The sequence below is a fragment of the Orbicella faveolata genome, unplaced genomic scaffold (assembly GCF_042242905.1).
Source record: "Orbicella faveolata isolate gen_17 unplaced genomic scaffold, um_ofav_v1 contig_46, whole genome shotgun sequence".
Classification (NCBI taxonomy): Eukaryota; Metazoa; Cnidaria; class Anthozoa; order Scleractinia; family Merulinidae; genus Orbicella; species Orbicella faveolata.
Window position 1 is genome coordinate 13,819,472 of NW_028301576.1, and position 20,031 is coordinate 13,839,502.

At 38.0% G+C, this 20,031-nt stretch overlaps 1 pseudogene across 1 annotated transcript; it reads right to left on the reverse strand.

Moving 5' to 3' along the window:
- Window positions 1-246: 246 nt before the first annotated feature.
- LOC149098514 (uncharacterized) lies at window positions 247-10,578 on the reverse strand (annotated as a pseudogene). Its single transcript, XR_016203722.1, has 8 exons — window positions 10,260-10,578; window positions 9,511-9,631; window positions 9,112-9,279; window positions 8,797-8,846; window positions 8,662-8,708; window positions 8,119-8,222; window positions 6,941-6,997; window positions 247-437 (listed from the first exon to the last, which is right to left on the reverse strand). The product of XR_016203722.1 is annotated as an uncharacterized LOC149098514 (transcript).
- Window positions 10,579-20,031: the final 9,453 nt, after the last annotated feature.

Here is a 20,031-nt window from a genome sequence, read left to right on the forward strand (position 1 = left end):
CCTCTCCGTCCCCTCACCCCCCCCCCCCTCCCCCTCAATGCCCCCCTCCAGATTGTGGTTCCTCCTATCTGGCAACCAATTAGAGCGCTGTGGGTGCGTAGGTCTGTAACGACTAAACAACGCACTTAAATGAATTCGAGCTGGTAATTTGTGAGTGTAGAAATAACAGAATATCACTGAGTTGAGGTATAATTATAGACTAGCCTAGACTAATATTAGATCCAGGGCTACCTGTTGTCCGGTCGTTGGGTACTTGTGTTTCCTGCGTTTATTTATAATCTAAGAAACCTCTGCTAGCCTTGCAGGGCACATCCACTCCATACGCTGGCGCAGTTACTTGACATACAGCATCCCATCACTGTGATGATATATTCCAAGACTATCATGTTCAGGTAATTCGGAACATGGATAACCATAGAGGGCTCGTCTTCCAGCCTCTGGTTGAGATAAAGTTCGAGACACAGTGAGTTAACGTACAATGCAGTGAGTTGATGCAAAACTACAGAATAGCTACGAATAATGCAAGTGAATTGACCGCCTCACATTTAACCAGGAGGCGCACAAAGGGGAAAGATAGATAGAAGATTAATCTGTATACATAGTCTTTTGTAATAAGTTGTAGCTTTTAGATTAAATTGTCAATGCCTGATGTATTCACCGTGTTTTTAAATAACGATGATGATGATGATGATGACGATGATGATGAAAGAGTGAGTAAGAGTGAATGCCACTTCTCCCCCCAGAGGGTCTTTGTCAGTGCCTGTTCGTTTATTCCTTGCCAAAAATTCATTGTGTCAACTTAACAAGTTGATTCCATGTTGTCGTACGTCTGTTCAGTTATAGAATTGGTGCTGTGATGTTCTTTCTTGTGAAAACAATTATTTTGAGATTGACTGACAAAATTGAATTTCTGCTGCCCCAGCGAGGTCACATTGAGGGAGCCTTGAAAACGTTTTTGCCAAACGCAAGGAATTGTGGTAGCGGTAAGATCAAAGGCGCAAGGAATTGTGATTATCATCGAATGGCAGAATTAACATATGCACTCTGAACTTGTGCTCTCTCTCTCTTGCATCGTTGGTCGCAGTGTACGATTTCTGCTGTGTATTTTTGACGCTTCTTTTATCGTTCCTGTTTGCCTTTATAAACTTCTCTTTGTTAACTTAGTCTTTTCTGTATTAGGCAGCTCTCTACTGAGCTGCGCTGTTTTCCATGTGCTCTCTTCGATCGATGAAAATAAAGATGAAAGCTATCGGGAACAACAGGAACATCAGTCAAGAATATCCAACAAAGCACTCTTGTGGAGTGTCATCTAATACGAATAGACGTCATTTGGAAAATCACAGAAACGAAGAAGTTAGTTTATAAGTCAAAGTCGCCCGCCGTGATACCGAGAGAACCAAGTCAGTTCAAAATTTTATCGTTAGCCTACCGTAAAAGTGTGTTAAAGCTTTAAAAACCAGAAGTGTAGAAGTAAACCAGTTGTAATCACTCGTGAAAAAGGTTCAACGTTACATTGTGCTATTGATGATGTTAAACTGTGTCAATTGCCACAACAGCAAGCAAAATTCTGATTTTCAACCAGGCATCTGTTTTATAGTTTGAAGTAGAGTTCCCTCTCATCAAGTATTATTTGAGGTCTGTTGAAGTTAGTATCATTTAAAAAATCACAGATTTTAGCGGTGCTGTTTATTTTTTTACCTGCACAACTGTAGTCAACATTTTGGAAATCGCACGCAAAAATTACGGCTTGTTGATGTTATTAGAAATCTCGAACTGGAAGTTATTCAGCCTTGACCTAAAACCTTCTGGAATGTTCTATTTCTCATCTAACATTCGAACTTAGAAACCTTGCAACAACGCTATTTAATTCTTTAGAGAAGTTTCTAGAAATTGCGGGTGTACTTGTATAAGAGCGCGAGTTTTGTCCGTAAGAGACCAATGAGAAATGTAATGAAGCTTAGTGCTACTGGGTGCTGTAATCCGAGAAGTTAAATAAACCATTTTGTTACTGTTACCGACGATCAAGAGTTCTGTATGGGAACAACCCAGCTCTGCATTGACACTCCTTACATCCTCCTTCCCTTCCGCAGCATTTTGTACCATTTAGGTAAACTAGTTTTCAATTAATTAATCTCATGAGCTTTTTGCTTATTGTGTTGGGTGTTTTTCTTAAATTAGCGCGAGACTGCTCGAGTAATTTTTCCGAAGCATTTTCTAGAAAGAAACGTCTTTTTCTTTCAATTCTTCTTCCTGGTCTCGCACCTGCTCACAATCTCGACAAGACTTTTTCTACATTTTCCTTCGCCCAGTCAGGTAAAATATTATCTCCATTCTTAAAACTTTCCGCCATTTTAAAACAACAGAGGGCAAATGATTGTAATAATGATGACGTCATCTGTGCGTCTTTTCATGTCCTCCAATAGATCATTGGTGAGAACCAATCAAAATGCACAAATAATTTGACTTGGTATATAAAGTTTCTTTATGTCATTTAAAAATTGCCATAGCAACCGTATTTTGACGAACAGGTCAAGCCAAATTTTCCAAGTAAATCTTTTAAATTTAGCTACATATATGTTAATGAGAACTGTCTGTTAGGGGATAGCGAGGCAGATCAACAAGAAAATTACAGAATTTGCCGATATTTTATTTTTGCGGTAGTGCGGCGTTCGGCAACCCACCCCACCCCGCACCCGCCCCTTCACTTCAATGTCCCCCTCCTGATTGAATCTCCTCCTCCCTTTTTTGCAATACTACACTTTAGTTACACTTTTACAATACTAAACTTACTTAGGGCTGGTTTCCATATGATCGCAGACGATCGCAAAGAGAGATCGCAAAGGCTGGTTTCCATATAATCGCAGACGATCGCAAGCGATCGCAGAGCCGACTGTTGCATACATTTCGGACAGCGGAACTGTCAAAACTACAAGCGTGTTGTGCTGGCGGGAAATCGCAGCAAACAATATGGCGGACGTCGAGGAGGAAATTTTGCTGCAAACAAATTTATTTCTTCTTTTAGTCAACCTATTTTGAAATTCTCTTGCCACTGCATCTCGCCCAGATCCAGAATGTAGCGTTTTCAATCGCTTCAGATAACGACCATACGCAGTTCTTATGTTGCGGAATTTGACCTCCGCCTCAGCCGCCGATAAATTAAATTTCTCCCCGATTTTTTCCCAGCAGTTAGCCTTTTCGTTTTTGTCTTTGAAATCTTTACTGTTACGGTGGTAAACCCACTGATATCGCCCAACTTCCTCCATAAATTTCTCGTTACTAACGTTACCTTGTTCAACGCCAGCCATGTTTACAACAAATAAGCGGTTGCTTTGTTGCAAAGAAGCGTTGAATCATGGGTCAGAATTCAAAATATTATGGGATACGTTTCGATCGCAAATCGCAGAACTTTGGTTTCCATATGATCGCACGATCGCAATTGATCGCAGACGATCGCAGACGATCGCAGACGATCGCAGAAGTGTGTTTCCATATGATCGCAGACGATCGCAGAACTTTTTGCGATCTGCGATCCGCGATCCGCGATCGTCTGCGATCATATGGAAACCAGCCTTTACACCCTTAGCATTAATTACGAATTACAATGGCAAGCAACCATGCTTACAATACTAACAATAATAACAAACATTTTCTAACAAGAAGTTATTCTACTCAACAATATTAATTATAATTTGACTAATAAGGAATAACTAAAAAGAATACAACTAACAGATGCAATACTATCACTAACTCTACTACATTACTCTAACAAACAAAAGTAAATATAACAAAAAAAAAAAAAAAAGAAATCTGTAAGGCCATGAAACACTGGTTTGAAGCTGTTTCGTTTGCAAAGAAGAATCTAAAAGTAAACTTGCCTGTTTAAACAGTAGTTCAAAGAAGATATAAACGAGTTATAATGACTAGACTATTTTGTGCCACTTCTGTCGGAATGCGTTTTGTGTTGCTGTAAGAATTGAAACGCGTGCTTTTCTATTTTTAAATTGCATCTAACCTGATTGACGTACTCTATGGAGGATGGTCGAACATTTTTGTACTTACAGGAGTAAGTGTAATATCTACCAAGAAGTTAACAATGATTGAGTAAAGAGGCGCTTTTCTCTCCATTGACATAAAGTTAAAACTTGTGAGGCTGGTATTAAATTGCCCGAAGCGAAAAATAGATGAACCCTATTCCAAAAGGCTTGTGTGATCGAGCATTCCCAGAAAAGATGAAGAAACGATTCTTGTGCTGTTTGACAACAGCAGCAGAGATTTGATTTCGTGGTGATGTCAATTCCAAAAATCTCATAGCACTCCTGACAGCTGAAATTACTCCACAAAAGTTCGTAGAACTAAACTGGAGAGCAAAACTTACAGTTGAAACAACTGTAAGTTTTAAATCTTGAATCACTTGTCATCAGATCGTTAATTTTCATCACCACTGCATTAGCCCAGGGATTATAAAATATAGTCTTGCCATTTAGATTTACAGTCCTTTGAAATATATTTAAGTACCCATGAAATTTTCAGCCCTTAATTAAATTCTATTCTAATGTCTAGCTAGCATCTTTAGGCCTGCGTCTTGGTAATTTGCTATTATTATTACTTTGTCGGGCATTGCGGCGCATTTTCCGGGCTAAAATGGAGAATTTGGCGGGCTAAAATGTATTTTAGCCCGCTGAAATAAACCTCACACTTGCTCTTACAAATAAGCTTTATCAAACTTCCCTTTAATGTCGTCTACAATTTTTGAAAACTCAAATGGCAAGATTTTGTAATTTTTAGCCAGCTTCCCATGATGTATTGTGTATTTTCATTGAGGGAAAATAAAAGCTATTCAGCTTGTAAACGCTCGCGTGATTGTTCAGATTGTTTTGTTGTCATTTTCTTCAGTTGATATTTTCCCAATGCCCTCCAAAAGTGATAATAATAGTAATAGAGATTATGTTCTTGGACATAAATACGTTTTGGGCCCTTCGAGCTAAAATGAGTCTGAGTCGGGCCCAAAACATATTTATGCCCGCGAATATAAACTCTATAGTTTTGTTATTTTAGTCCACTTCATTTTGTCGCCCCTGTTATTCCAAAGGAATTTAAAAAGAATATCAAGATAATTCGGTTTTATCAACTGGGTTGATAATGTAAATTGGCTACCGTAATCGAATCTCTTTACAGTGAGCAATTAACAGTATCAACCCAGTTGATAAAACCAAATTATCTTGCTATACTTCCCACCGACGCAGCACCACAGTTTCTTTAGAAACTTACCTCCTCTAAAAAGAATATCATTTGTTTCTTCAGCTATTTGGAGCACGACGTTGTTGACAAAAAAACGAAAACAAGTTGTGCCTCAATAACTGCAATTTTACCAATTGAGGTTAATCTCTTGTTTCTCCAGTTATTTAAGATATCCTCTACCTTATGAACAACCTTTCCTTCGTAATTCTTCTTCTTACTTTCTTCTTTCGTGTCTAAAGCTGGTGATTGTAGAACTAGAAGAAAATCACTGATTTGGGAAAATCTGAGTAGTCTCTAATGTATTAAGTTAGTAGAATTCTACTAGTATACTAATGCAAATGCTGTAATCTGATTGGCTGAGCCATTGCACACTATCGGCCATTAGTGTGCAGTGGCTTGGTGTGTTCGACAAAATTGCAACGTTTTCTCGTTTCTGCGAAGTTTTGAAAAAACATTTAGAAATAAATGGATAATCAAATTCCCGAGAAGACTAAAAGGAAGGAGTTAACAGTTTCTTGAATTAAAAAAGCTCGACATTTTTGAAAGAAACTGATAAGAGCGCGTACACGTACACAATGCCAAATTGACAATTCACTGAGTCCGCGCGAATTCTCTAAAGCGTGAATACTAAGACAAGCGTGAATACTAATACAAGAAATAATTGGAATCGCCATTTGAAGGAAATTTCAGCTAAAATTCTACTAAAACAATTAGATGACTAATTCGGCCTCATCAACTATCACCTCATAGAAATCTCGAGCTCTTAATCTAATTATTAATTATTATCTCTTGTTAGACTGATATCGAAATCATGATTACGCGTTATTTAATCTTCAGGTACTCGTGCTCCCCGGGTTTATCTATTTTCTAAGAAAACTCTGGTAGACTTGCAAAAGACATCTCTTCCAAACGCTTGTTCATTTACTTGACATACAGCATCCCATCACTGTTACCATATATTCCACGACTATCCTTGGGATCCCCGGGACAAGGATAACCATACAGGGCTCGTCTTGAACCTGGTTGAAATAAAGTTCAAGAGATTGAGTTAATGTACAATGCAGTAAGTTAATAAATGACTAAAGAATAGCGACAATGATATTCATGAGAATTTCCCACCTCACTTTTAACCAGCGGGCGTACAAAAGGCCTGATAAATGCCACCACCCCCTTCTTCTCACCTTTCCCAGAGGTTTCTTTTTCAGAATTCTTTTCAAAAAGAGAATTGATTTACTCTATGATGCTGGAAGTTACAGTGGCTGTTGCTTTATCCCTTGCCAAAAATTCATAACGTCAGCATTTTCTTTGCGCTGCGCCAAATTTACAGGTCAAAATTTACAGCAAAATACTCAAGTTACATTAAAGTAAATAACGCGATCATGATACCTTGCTTGATTTACAATTTAAGAATCTGTTGGACGCTGTCTGTAGTGCGGAAAGTAGCCAGAGAGCGTTTCTTAAAAGGGATGAGATCTATAGAGCATTTTTGTTCTAATGGCGCCGATGGTTGCACATCCCGTTTAACCGGCATCACACGCGTAAATATCAGAATCTCTCTTTAGTAAATAGTATCTTGGAGTCAGTTTTTCTTGTTTTAAATCGAAGTTCTGTCTGTAGTGTTGGCACTAAAACATGTTCTTTTCAATACATGTTATGAGTCATTGTCATTTCGTTAATCCAGGTAGGCAAGTTATTTACTTACTGTAGCCAGATGACCACCACCTAAAGCCACACTCCCCATCATCATGTCCATCAAATACTGAAAGCAGAAGTCAATTAAGTCACAAGGATGCTGCGGTAACATAAAAGTTCATTAAATTCCCGTCAGGCCATGTTCACACACCTTACTAAAGAAAATGACAATGACAGGATGTGTTATTGTCAAAGCGCCATGGCTAAAGAATAAAACACCTGTAAAACGACCAGGGCTCTGAAAGAGTCAGCTTCACCTGTATTCATTACAGCCAAACCGCCAGCCAGAGGCGAGGATATTCGAGCCTTAAGGACGTTCGCGCTAATTGTTTCTGCGCATTTTTACTGCGCACGCAAATTCACACGCCACGCCATGCATGAGCGCGCGCGCTAAGTAATAAAATGAACAATGATGGGGCAGATGGCCCTTGCTACACCTTTGACTGGATTTAACGATCTTGGACGTTCGGTGACCCCTATTTTTCTTTCCAGAAACAGATTTTATTTACAATTATCTCCATATTGTCCAAAAATGAACAAAAAATTAATGTGGGAAGTTAAAGAAATTTAAAGATTTCTGTGCACGGGAAATCGAATTCCGCAATCTTGCGGCTGCAAGGCGCGTGAAACTATGATCGCTAAATGCGAACTTGCTCTATAAGGAACCTCACCAGTTGACGAAATTCATTTAATAGGTCTACTTAAACAATATTAGGCTGAGAATATTTTACTTCAAAGATCTAATTGCAATATTTTTGGGCTTACAGACACTGTGGCCTTATGCGCTAACGAAGCCCGTTTTTTTTTTTTTTCCAGATTAAGGGTGTTGTTCCGGGCATGTTCTCTCCAAAACGAAGTCGGGTGACCACCCATTTTTTCACATTTCTGACATAGCTAACTCATCATCTTACAGTGGTAAAAGTCTGAGAAAAAAAATCAATGTTGGAAAATTTTCGCGCGAACGTCCTTAAGCCTCTGTTAGAGCCGACAATTTTTTGTCAACTTACAATTACGGAGGCTAAAAAAACCGAAGTCTGGATTTTTCCATTGGTACTTCACAACAGTACTGTCTATATCTTTATTGCTTAAGTAATTCCTTTACTTTTTCAGTACTGTTTTTATCTGGCTTGAATTTAGAGAAATTTAAAAGGAGTATACACTGACCATTACATGATAATCCCTGCTTGCCTCTATGACATCCGTTGTAAATGCCATATCCCACATCAGTAGTAGTGCAGTTGTTAGTCTCCCACACATACGGATAAGAATGGGAAATGATGATGCGTGGACAACTGGAATGAATGAGGAAAGTATTTCTCTGTAACAGGCTAGGGACGCAAATAGAAGCGTTTCTAGATCTGAAGCCCTTAGTTAACCTTACAGTAACTTAGCTCCCGCCCAGAGTTTTTAGAATTTCCAGAGTGGCGCAGTAAATTACGATATCGAGATCAATATCATCATAGCCTAGTTCATAATGCATCTTTGTCGGGTTATTATTCGTCTCTGTTTACAACTGAAAGTATCACCAGCACTTAAACCTTCAAGGCAGTTATTTTATTGCATGTTTGCTACTGAAGTAGATGTTATTCATATATTCGACTCCCTTTTAGTACAACTTATGAAAAAGATTTAAGCACGGCTAGCAATAGCAAAATCGAGAACGATCTACCAGCAATTAATATTAAACCGTATAATATATACTAATACAAAACCAACAAACAAGGCACTTGCTTTCCTCTGGGACAAGAAGAGTTGAACTATTCAGGTCCACTTGGTATCTTAAATTCACAATAAAGAAAGAATCTGTTACATGATCACAGTTTTAATACAGTTCATTTTAATACAAAAAAGCACTTCATTCCATACCTGGTAAAACACAATGACTTGAGTAACCAATGCATCCACTCTGAATATTCCTAGAAAATATAAATATTTGAGGTTTACAGTGCATATGAGATGCTAAGTCTAATCTGTCAAAACATTATTTTAGAGCCCTCCAGAAATTGCTCGTTTAGTGATGTTTGCGAAACAGCTTGAATTCAGTAAAAAGAGGACTTTGGGAATACGAATTTTTATGTTACTCCTTTACCCTTAAAGAGGAGGAGCTTTAGCTGTTGGTTGCTTTGCTGTTCTAGATATTTTTCAGTCTCTCTCACATGCAGTGTAGCCATGTTTCTCTACCTTCAGTTTGTGCCAGTTTATGTATATCCTCGTCGCTTAGTTTCCGGCCTGTAATGTTATTCTCAGCAAAGGGCACACACAGTATTGAGTTAAGGCAGTTGTTGACATTTCTTTGAAGATGATCGTTATTCTTGGAGCTGATACTCACAGCCAAAGTCCAGCCGCCACCTGGCAATTAAGAAAATCCATTGTTAACTGTTACCTTGCAAATTGGTGTTTAAGAGACCGCTAACAACGTAACCGTATCAGGAAGTCGTGCAGACAAGTAAGCTGTGTTTATGCTTGTCGTCTGTACGCCTACTGGACTTAACATGTTTTCAGAAGTGAGATCTTCCTACTATTAAGTTTATACACAGCTTACACTTTCGACCTGGAATTAATATGATAACATGTACTCACCATAATTCTTCATATCACAATAAACTTGGGCTTCTCTATTTCCAATATTTACCCAGTAATAACCACTTTCAGTCTGAGGAAATTCCTGGTGTATCTCCGCGCAAGACTTGAAACCACCCTTCTGAAGAAAGAAGACGGTATCTTGAGCTCTGATGTGAAGCGTTAACCACATAGGGTGCATAGCGTAACGCTTTATTATTACTATTGTTCCTATTATTATTATAATTAACAATTAGATTATTCACTCTCGATTTCTATGAGGTGATAGTTGATGAGGCCGAAGGCTGAATCAACTTTCGCCTCATAGAAGTCGAGAGTGAATAATCTAATTGTTTTAGTAGAATTCTCACTTAAATTAACGCAAATATGGTTTCCAAATATTTTTCGACGCATTATTGAACTTTACCCTTTAACAAAGTCGCACGTATTGAATTGTCCTTGGTAAATTTGCGGTTGTTTAAGCGCGCGCACCGGTTTTTCAATAATTTCAAGTTTTTGAAAGCATGAATCCGTTTCATGTCCTTCTTTTAGTCTTCTCAGGAATTTAATTATCCATTTACATCTAAACATTCTTCCAAAACTTCGGAAAAGCGATAAAAACGTCACATTTCGTAGACTACCGACAGCTGCTGCACCCTAATGGCTGATGGTGTACGAGTAGCTCAGTCAATCAGATTGCAGCATTTGCATTAGTATACTAGTAGAATTCTACTAATTGATATTATTAATAAACCTATATAGGCTCCGACCTTTTTGTGTTTTACGCTTGTGTCCATATACACGGATCCTTCCTGTGGTCCATAATCCTCTGGGTGAGTATATCTGTCTGCATCATTTAAGTCACATGACTTATCTTTCAGACGGAAATTCAAACTTTTACAGCGGAATTCATTTTCACACATCATGACGCAGTTAGAGAGACTGGAGGAAATTCTTGTTGAATTCACGTGACTGGACAAGCTATGACCATACACTGAGTATGTTGAGTCAGAGCAGTGTTCCAGCGCTTCGTAAAGCTTTGCAGTGTTTAAGATGACGAGGATACTCAAGTAATGCTGCAGCATGTTATCGGACCTAAAATAAACATACGAGTTCAGAAGCATGAATTCAACTGCTACGTTTTTGTAGTGTGTAAAATGTAACGATAAAATTTTCGTAGCAGTAAGAATGAAATCAAACAATTAAAAAAGACAACACACCGCTTAAATTTGGAAGACATTTTTCGGATACTCTACTTGTTACCTACTCGATATAAAGTCACTCACTTGTAAACACCCTTTAACTGAAAATGGATACTGAGTATCCAAAACATGTCTTACAGATTTTAAAAGCGCTGAGCTGGAACGTAAACGAGAATTGTGATGTTGATGTTGCGATCGATCACGGCTGCTAACAATCTAAAAAACAGCAGGAAAAAAAGCTACTCTTCAGGTTTTCTTCGTTCTTTGTACTTGGCTAGTCTCACCTCCGGTTATTCATGGTTCTCTCCTTTTACCGCTTGAGCTGCTAACGAAAACAGCGAAAAAGAAAACACTATTTGCGGATAAATCGCGTTTATTCGCGTGGAATTGCGGGCTTTACTGATCAGCGGACCGCCTTCACGTGCACAAGGGGCGATCTTGTAAAGTCGAGATTTTAATTAGCGCTTAGAACGCGCGCTAGAATACCCACGAAGTTAATATCTCAAAAGAAGATCCGCTGATCCTACTTTTTTAATGCATAAAAATATTCAACAGTAAAAGCGGAATGCAAGTGCAAAATTGTAAAAAAACAAAACAAAACAAAACAAGGAAACTGAGGAATGGAAATTCTCCAACTTGGACATTTCCATTTTTCTTAATTTAAGAAAAATCCACTCCCTATTAATTTTTTATAACTTTACCTGTTTTTTCTTCTCTGTGTGTTATAAAAAGATTTTTATAAAAAAAAAAATGTGGGGTCACCGGCTTAGTTTTTAACATAGATGAATTGATGGTAAAAAGTGGGTCAAGTTTGTTGCTATGCAACAGGACAGTGCAACCTTAATTTATGACTTAAACACAATGAAAGGCACAGTGGAGAGTTACATTAAAAAAAATAGCGCAGCCATTCAAAACAGTACAGTTCTAAGCCTGAAAAATCGCACCGAGTTCTATAAGTCTCAGAAAAAAAAAACAGAAAACTGTTTTATTAATGAACAGACGCATGGCAACATGGAATGTATTTGTTTTTCAAAATAAAGAACAAATGAATGTTAATGATTCATTAGCGATCGAGCGCACGCTGCTCGTGATCGAAACTGGAAACTATTCTTTTTCAAAGGCTCAAAAAAGAAAAAGAAAAAAAAAAAAATCAAAATTGTAGGTTTTGTGCTTTAAGGACGTTCGCGCTAATTGTTTATGCGCATCTTGCGCACTCAAATTCAAACGCCAGGTCATGCATTGAGCGCTCGCTAAGTACTAAAATGAATAATGATAGGGCAGATGGCCATTGCTATAGCTTTGCCTGAATTTAATGATCGTGGACGTTCGGTGACCCCTATTTTTCTTTTGGTAGATCATTTTCTCTACCGGTTTTCTACGTTTAGCGAAAAAAATAAAGAAAATCTATCGATTAGAGGTCTGAATTTTTTGCAGAATGCACCATCGAATCCCGTTCTTTTTAGCTCTTCGTGTACCCGTGCGACAATTTTAAATGCCTCTTGAAGGGTTAAGTTTTGTGAAAAGGTAACGTTGGCAACATTAGGAACTATTTACGCAACAGACCCACTTCTAGAAAATATGACTAAGATCGTTTGCCTCCGTTGATTCAGCTTCGATAATTCTAATTATAAACCCCTGCAGACCACGCTGAATTACGAGCGCAAATTTTTCAAAATCAGGGTAGTTTTCCACACGCTTTATCTCTGAAACGAAGTCGGTGGCGCCCAAGTTTTGCATTTCTGACACAAGTAACTCATAAAAAATTTTTGAAAACTCTGTCGACTGGAAATTTTCGCGCGTACGTCCTCAATCCTTTATGGTGTCTACTAAAACAATTAGACCACTCACCATCGTTTTCTATGAGCGAAAGTCAACTCGGCTACGTCTCGTTGACTATGCACTTATTGAAAACTCGGGTTCGTGGTCTAATTGTTAATCAGCGCGCTGTGGCTGGACTTCTTCACATTGTCGTGGCAATGCTTTCTCGTTTCTCCGATGTTTTGAGGATTAAGAAATATCACTGGATAATTCAACCCCCAAAAAGGACATTGATCATCATGCAACTCAGATTAAAAAACCTTAATATTTTAAAAATTAACTGTTAGCGCAGGCAAAACAGCTGCAAGTTTTCCAACAACAAGTCAATCCGCGCGCGATTTTGCTGAGCGTGAAGTTAAATACTACTTAATTTATAGAGAAGCAATTGGAAATCGCTAATTTAAAAGAAATTTATTTAGAATTCTACTGTCACCTCATAGAAATCCCGAGCGTATAATCTAACTGTTAATTAATTGTATGCTCGAAACTCATGCTCTGAACACCGGAATACCGCCAAAAAAAAAAAAACAAAAAACAAAAAACAGAAAACAAAACAAAAAAAACAAAACAAAACAAAATAGAATCACAAATCAACGAACACTGCATTACCGCAAGAAAAGTTCACGATATACCGTCACCGCAGCATATATTTTTAGCCCCATGATTTAAACGTTTCCTCTTATAAATATATAATAAATTAAATTAATAGTTAAAGAGGAGGCCTCCAATTACCTAGAGACTGTTTTTAGGAGGGTCCTCTAAAAAATAAAAGCCTAAAATATACATTAAATGTTTAAAATACAGAAGTAATAAAAGCTAAAAACTTAAGACTACAATTAAGGTTTAATTAACCTAGAACTAAGATCAAATCCAGTACTACTACTAACTAAAGTCATAGTGCTTTTATATCCCAACAATTTTCCACAAAATAAGCACATGCTAAATTTTGGTCTGAAAAAGGTCAAACAAGAAACCACATCACCGCAGATAATTTCATCTCACCGAACACCGTAGCGTGATAAACACAAACACCGCACACCGAAGGGTTTGAGATCACCGCAACACCGCAAGTTGGGATTTTATTCACCGCCGGCATCATCGCATTACAAAGGATCAACACCGCAAAGCCCAATGTCCCTCTCCGTCAGCGAACTTTAAAAATTGCAGTGATTTTGCTCCGATTATTTTTTGACTTTGAAAGTCTGCCTGAGTCAAGAAGTAAAAATGCAAGTGAGTGCCAAGTGACACTGAGATAGCCCAAAGTAAGCGTTGACGTCTAAGCCGGGACAAATACTAAGGGAACATGTTCCGGTCGGAAAAATAACGAGAAATTCGAGGCAAGCCTTGTTAGAGTTATCTGAGATATATGTGAAATAGTCTACTGTACCTTATAATCAATGTCAGAGGGCAAGTTGATACTGAGTTAGTCTTCGTTCGTTCTAGTTTGACTGAAGCTGTCTCACTCGCTAATAAACTAAAGGAAGACTTAATTCACGAATTAGAATACTCAACATCTGCCACAAAGGCACTTGCACGATTTTGAGAGGGTCTGGACTGGGTTAACTGACAAATAACAAATGGCAAAAAATAAACTAAAGAAAGACTTTTAATTAAAATTCACCAATTATTAGAATACTCAACATCTGCCAAAAAGGAACCTGCACGATTTTGAGAGGGCCTGACAACTGGCAAATGGCAAAAAAATAACTAACAACCGACAAATACCCGAAAGTTGAACATACAACTGGCATTTGTAGACAGATTAACTAACACCAGACCAAAGGTTTTTGCCCTCGATGTTCGTTTGAAATTCATTGAAATATTTTTACTTCAAGTTTCTATTAAGTCTGCTAATATTAATCATTTACAATATGATCCTCCCACTATCTGTTTAATACATGATAATCGACATGTCTGCTGTTATTTTAAATTCCCGGAATTTTCAGTTGAATGGTTCGCTTTTCAAATTTTCGACAATTTCCCAAGAAATTTCCGTATCCTTTGTCACCGTTTCGAAATTTTCGGAATTTTAAGACGAATGGAATTTTAATTCCGTTCGTCCGAAAAAGTGATGTTGGAGAAGTTTTAGGTCTTCAATGAATTATTAGCAGCCACTGAACAGCAACTGACAAATGGCCGAAACTTCAACTGACAACCGACAAATAGACAAAATGTTAACTGACAACTGACATTTGCACTCCCTCCCCCATCCAGACCCTCTTTTGACGCTCGAAAGTAACCTGTCTCTACCTAGCTTGTTACGTTTTTTGTTTTTTGATGGAACTTTGAACATTGTCTTAAAGACGCAATTAAATAATGCCGTAATATTTCGATTTGTTAAAACTCAGGAATGATAAATAATAGGTACAGTCATAGAGAAATGTTGACCAAACCAGCAGTTGTTTTAGTTTCCAGCGTGTAACTGGTAACTCAATTGTACGTTTTGTCCCACCTAAATAAATTATGCAAGAGAAAGGCAACAGGTCTTGATTCTGTGTCAGCCAGACTGCTAAGAGAATGTCCAGATTTATTCTCTTGGTCAGTCGCTCTGATATTCAGCCAATCGATCGACAGTAATATTTTTCCCGAGGAATGGAGGAGTGCAAGAATGACGCCTCTTTTTAAGAAAGTTGCAAGTAGGCGTGATCCTTCTAAATATTGACCGATATCGATTATCCCGGTTGTGGCCAAGGTTTTCGAGCGGATTATTTATGATCAGTTGTATTATTTCTAAACGACAACGATCTTCTCAGTAGACACCAATTTGGTTTTCGCTCGCTTCATTCTACAGTTACTGCTTTGATTAAAGAGACTGATAACTGGTCTTTAAACAGCGATCGTGGCTTTATTAATGCCGTTGTATTTTTTATATCTTAAGAGGGCCTTCGATACTGTGAACCATACTATTCTTCTTTCGAAATTACAAGCTTATGGTATTCAGGATTCCACAAACCAATGGTTGTGCTCTTATTTAAAGAACCGAACCCAAATGTGTTTAGTAAACGAGAATAAATGGTCTAAAATGTTTCTTCGCTGTGGTGTTCCACAGCGAACAATTCTTGGGCCCCTTCTATTTCTGTTATATATAAATGATCTGCCTAATTGTCTCCGGCATTCCCAACCAAGGATGTACGCCGATGATACTAGTATTACTTTTGCTGGTAGTGATGTTGATGAAATGAATAATTATATTAATCTTGATTTGGAGAGAGCTCGTGTGTGGCTTGCAGCCAACAAACTAACTTTAAATATGACAAAGACAGAATTCCTACTGATTGGTTCTAGGCAAAGGTTATTAAATTCTACAGCGAATCCCACTGCCACAATTAACCAGTTTAAGGAGCCATAATGGGGGACGGAGACCGTAAGCGTGCACCATTTTTAGTATTGGGGTTGTCCCCATGATACGGGACAATAATTCTATTTTTAGAACAAATTGCGCCATCGCCTGCGGCACACGCGCGTACATGTTGTGAGGATTTCTGCGGATGTCGCGCCGGGGAAATGGCGTCCAAAATTCCCGAAATTTTTCATGTTTTTGGCTCACAACTCAACGCTTGTACGCGTGTTGGAATTTTGTTTAATTAAGCATTTTCGTCGTAAGCTGCTCCAGTTTGAGTGAAGTAAGACAGTGTCGAATTTAGGTATGTTCCGCTTTAAGCTGACCAAGTTGTGTTCCGACGGATGCTTCTTTAACATGAGCTGTACATTACTTCACTTTAAATTTCACATATGTTGAAGATTAACAGCTTTTCCATTAGCAAAAAACTAGCTCGATATATTTAGATATCGCAGAGCTTCAGGACTACATAGTTTGCTAGCTCCTCTTGCCACACGCTTGCGGGGAATTTGCCAGGCTATTGCGACCGAAAAGTAAAACAAAATAATTGCTAGTTTGAGTTTCGCCTGAATTGTAAGCAACGCTTGATGTTTCATCAAGGCCCAATAACTTTACGTCTGCTCAGTTTTATTTGTGTAAAAATCCAGTAAATTCTCTGTTGTCGATGAATGAGAGCGCCCGCCGATGCGTGTTTTGTACAGTCAGTAAACATGACAAATTGTACTTCCGCCGCACTTTCGTGCGAAAGCGTACATCGAACTCAAACAATAACCCTACAGTTTTTAAATATGTTTAAGACTGATAAATGTTTGAGAACATATTAAATGCTAAGCGGAAAATATGTGAATAAAGCAGAAATAATCAGCAAAGTTACGATGACGCTTTCTTTAATCAACGTCGAATAACGATTTCGATTTTGTTGATCGAGTTATCAAAACTCCTTGTCTATTTTCATTTTCGCATTGTAAAACTTCACTATGCTTATGTTGAAGAAACACACATGATGTTAGTAGCCTTTTTTGCGTTCGTGAAATTTGTTGCAGCATCTCAGCACAAAAGATAACGAAAGGAATCTTTGTCAAGATTTGTTGACAATTGAAAACACCGACTCGGACTTAAAAGTGGACGAGCTGCACTATGCAAATGAGCTAATTGTACGCGTCACACTTTCCTTTCAAAAACTTTTGCAAGCTCACCAAACAAGCGGAAACAATAAGAAACCATCAAAACAGGTTTTGGTTATGATTAACCATTGTCTGAGAAACTCACAAATTAACTCGATACCAGAGCAGAGAGTTTTCTTGCTATATTCTTAAGTCAGAACAAACGCAAAAAGCTTACAACTAGCGCGAGCAGATCTTATTATTCATTCCCACCGCGAGATTGAAGTCTTGTTTTCGACCCTGAAAAACCCACCTTTTCCATTAGCTCAGAGCATAAAACTACATATAAGCGCCCTGGTTCGTATTCCCTGCCTTATTCCCTGCCATCACTGTGAAGAATACGCAAGATAATCTCGCAAGGTCTCACCATTTGATCACGCAACGTGACAACATCCACGCGAGAGCCCCCGACATGTGCGTGGATCCGAGCGGATATATGACGTCAGGATGGCGCAATTTGTTCTAAAAATAAAAAAAAATTGTCCCATATTATAGGTGCGCGCGGATCCCAAGACTTACGGTCTCCGTCCCCGATTATGGCTCCTGCCAGTTTCCGATAAAGCAAGTCTCGACTGCAAAATCCTTAGGTGTACACATTGATGAAAATCTTATTTGGGAGTGTCATATCAACGAGCTTTCTAAAAAGATTGCTTCTGGTATTAGGGCCATTGAACGTATTAGGTATTCGGTCCCATATAAGACTCTACTTTCCATCTACAATTCATTAGTCCAACCTCATCTCAATTACTGCAGCTCGGTGCAGGGACCCTGTTCGAAGAGTCTTTCTCAAAAGTTACAAAATTATAAAATCGTGCTGCACGTGTCATAACTTTTGGAAATTACGATCGTAGTACTGATGAATTGTTGCGAATGGTAAACTGGGTTAAACTGGACCGTCAACGCCTTATTGATAAATCAATAATGATGTATAAGATTGTTAATAATATGGTTCCGGACTATCTTAATACGCATTTTGTCTTCGTTCCGATACCTTAACCTATAACTTAAGAGATTGTGACTGTTCGCCTGCCATTCCACAGTCCCGCGCTAATTATTGTAATAGAAGTCTGTCCTACAGCGGAGCTATATTGCGGAATAATTTACCCTTGGATATTCGTCAGTCACCATCTCTTGATGAATTTAAATCTAAGTTGAAGAATTATGATTTTGATGGTCGTCTTATATAAGTTTTATTGTGCTTTTATACACGGCTTCCCAGGCAAGTTTTTTATCATTTGTCTTATCGTAGTTATTAGTGATTTATTAGTTAGGTAATTAGACTAATTTAATTCAATATTGTTGAGTCCTGAAGGAAATACAGTGTCTAAATAAAGATTTTACCTTTACCTTACCTTTACCTTAAGCAATAGAGGACCGTTTCCTTGTTTACACATTCTCCTCTGAACACGAGGGGGTGGGGGCTTAGGGTTGGAATAATATAGAGCCGAGGAAAACCGAGAGGCATAACTGTCTCGAAATCTCCCAACTCCGCGAGTGTTTAGATGGGGCTATGTAAGCACGGAAAAAGTCCTCTGTCGCCTTTTTTTTTTTCTCGTTTAATTATTTATAATGTTTAAACGAGAATGCATTTTCCCCAAAGTATATACCTCTAGAAACAGATGACATGAGAAAGATAGAACATACGAAGTTGCTGCTGAATATCTTTTTAGTGTAAGTTTGAATTCCCATTCACTATAGATTACTTTTGTCGAAGTGTCTTCAGAAAAAATTGTCACCAGACCTAGATCGGCAAATAAGATATACAATAGCACGATTAACTTAGGAAACTTATGCAAATACTTTGAAATCACGAAGAGAATTTCCTTTTCCATCTGAAAATAGTGTTCAAAATGTTGACAACGTTTTTCTTGGTGCAATTAAATGCTAACCGTATTTCTGTTTAATTAGACCGTTATGTCAACTGACTACCTCTCAAATATTCCGTGTTTGTACTCTTGTCAAATTAAATCATTTGAAAACAAATTTATACTGAGTTTGAAACTAAAACGCCGTAGCGCGAAAGGACCGGACGTTATAAGCTTTTAAGCTGTACTTTAATTAGATGCGAGCCAATTAATCGCACAAACACCCCGAAAGAAAAATAAGAAGGGAGCCGTAACACAGGCTTAAAAAACTGAGACACCCACTTTATCGATTTTTACTTTTTGACATAGCGAAGGAAGTAAAACCCTAATTTCCAAGGCCTCTATATTGAAAATCTCGTTGCAGTCCCTCCTATTCATAAAGACCTGGTCATCATTTCTTGACAACAAGAAAAAGGAGCTCGATATTTTATTCCTGTTCCTAAATTAAACCGGTGTTTGATCAAATGTTAACAAAATTGTAGCATGCTTCTTTACTCAAAAATAATACAAAACGTTGTCAAATTATCTTCTTTCTTCGACTCAAAGTATCGTACTTATGCAGACCGTTAACTACGCCAACGTCAGTTCGCTGTTTCAGCTTACTTATTTCAGCAAAGTACAAGTTTGGCTTTTTATCTTCAAAGTTAGGGTCCGCTGAAACCAGCTGTTCATGAACTTTGAGACAAAAAACGCAGCAGTCGGAAATTGCTTTTTTCCTAACACCTCCTTTTGAGCTGTTTTCCAAACAGTAATTTAGTTTTCCCAAAACTATCATACAACCTCCACACTAAAAGATTGTGAAAAACCAATTCTATTATCCTCATTATGGTCGTGGCTTGTAGTTATCCTTTGAAGTTTTCTGTCGTGTGAATCTCTAAATTTCGGCAAATAAAATGTTTTGTAAGAACGGCGAAAGTTTTCCTCACCTCAGAAATGCCTTCGACAAAACTTCTACACCAACGGAAAAAGGAAAATTTCATTTCGGGTTTTGCATTGTCTACTATACCACCAAAGGAGGTATAGTAGACAATCTTCTCTACATGCCTCAATTTATTCTTCTAGTTACAACTGCAAAACACCCATTAAAGCCAAAAATGCATATTTAAAAAGAAAATACCCCATAAGGTATGTTGCTTTTCGGCCGCCTCCTTTAA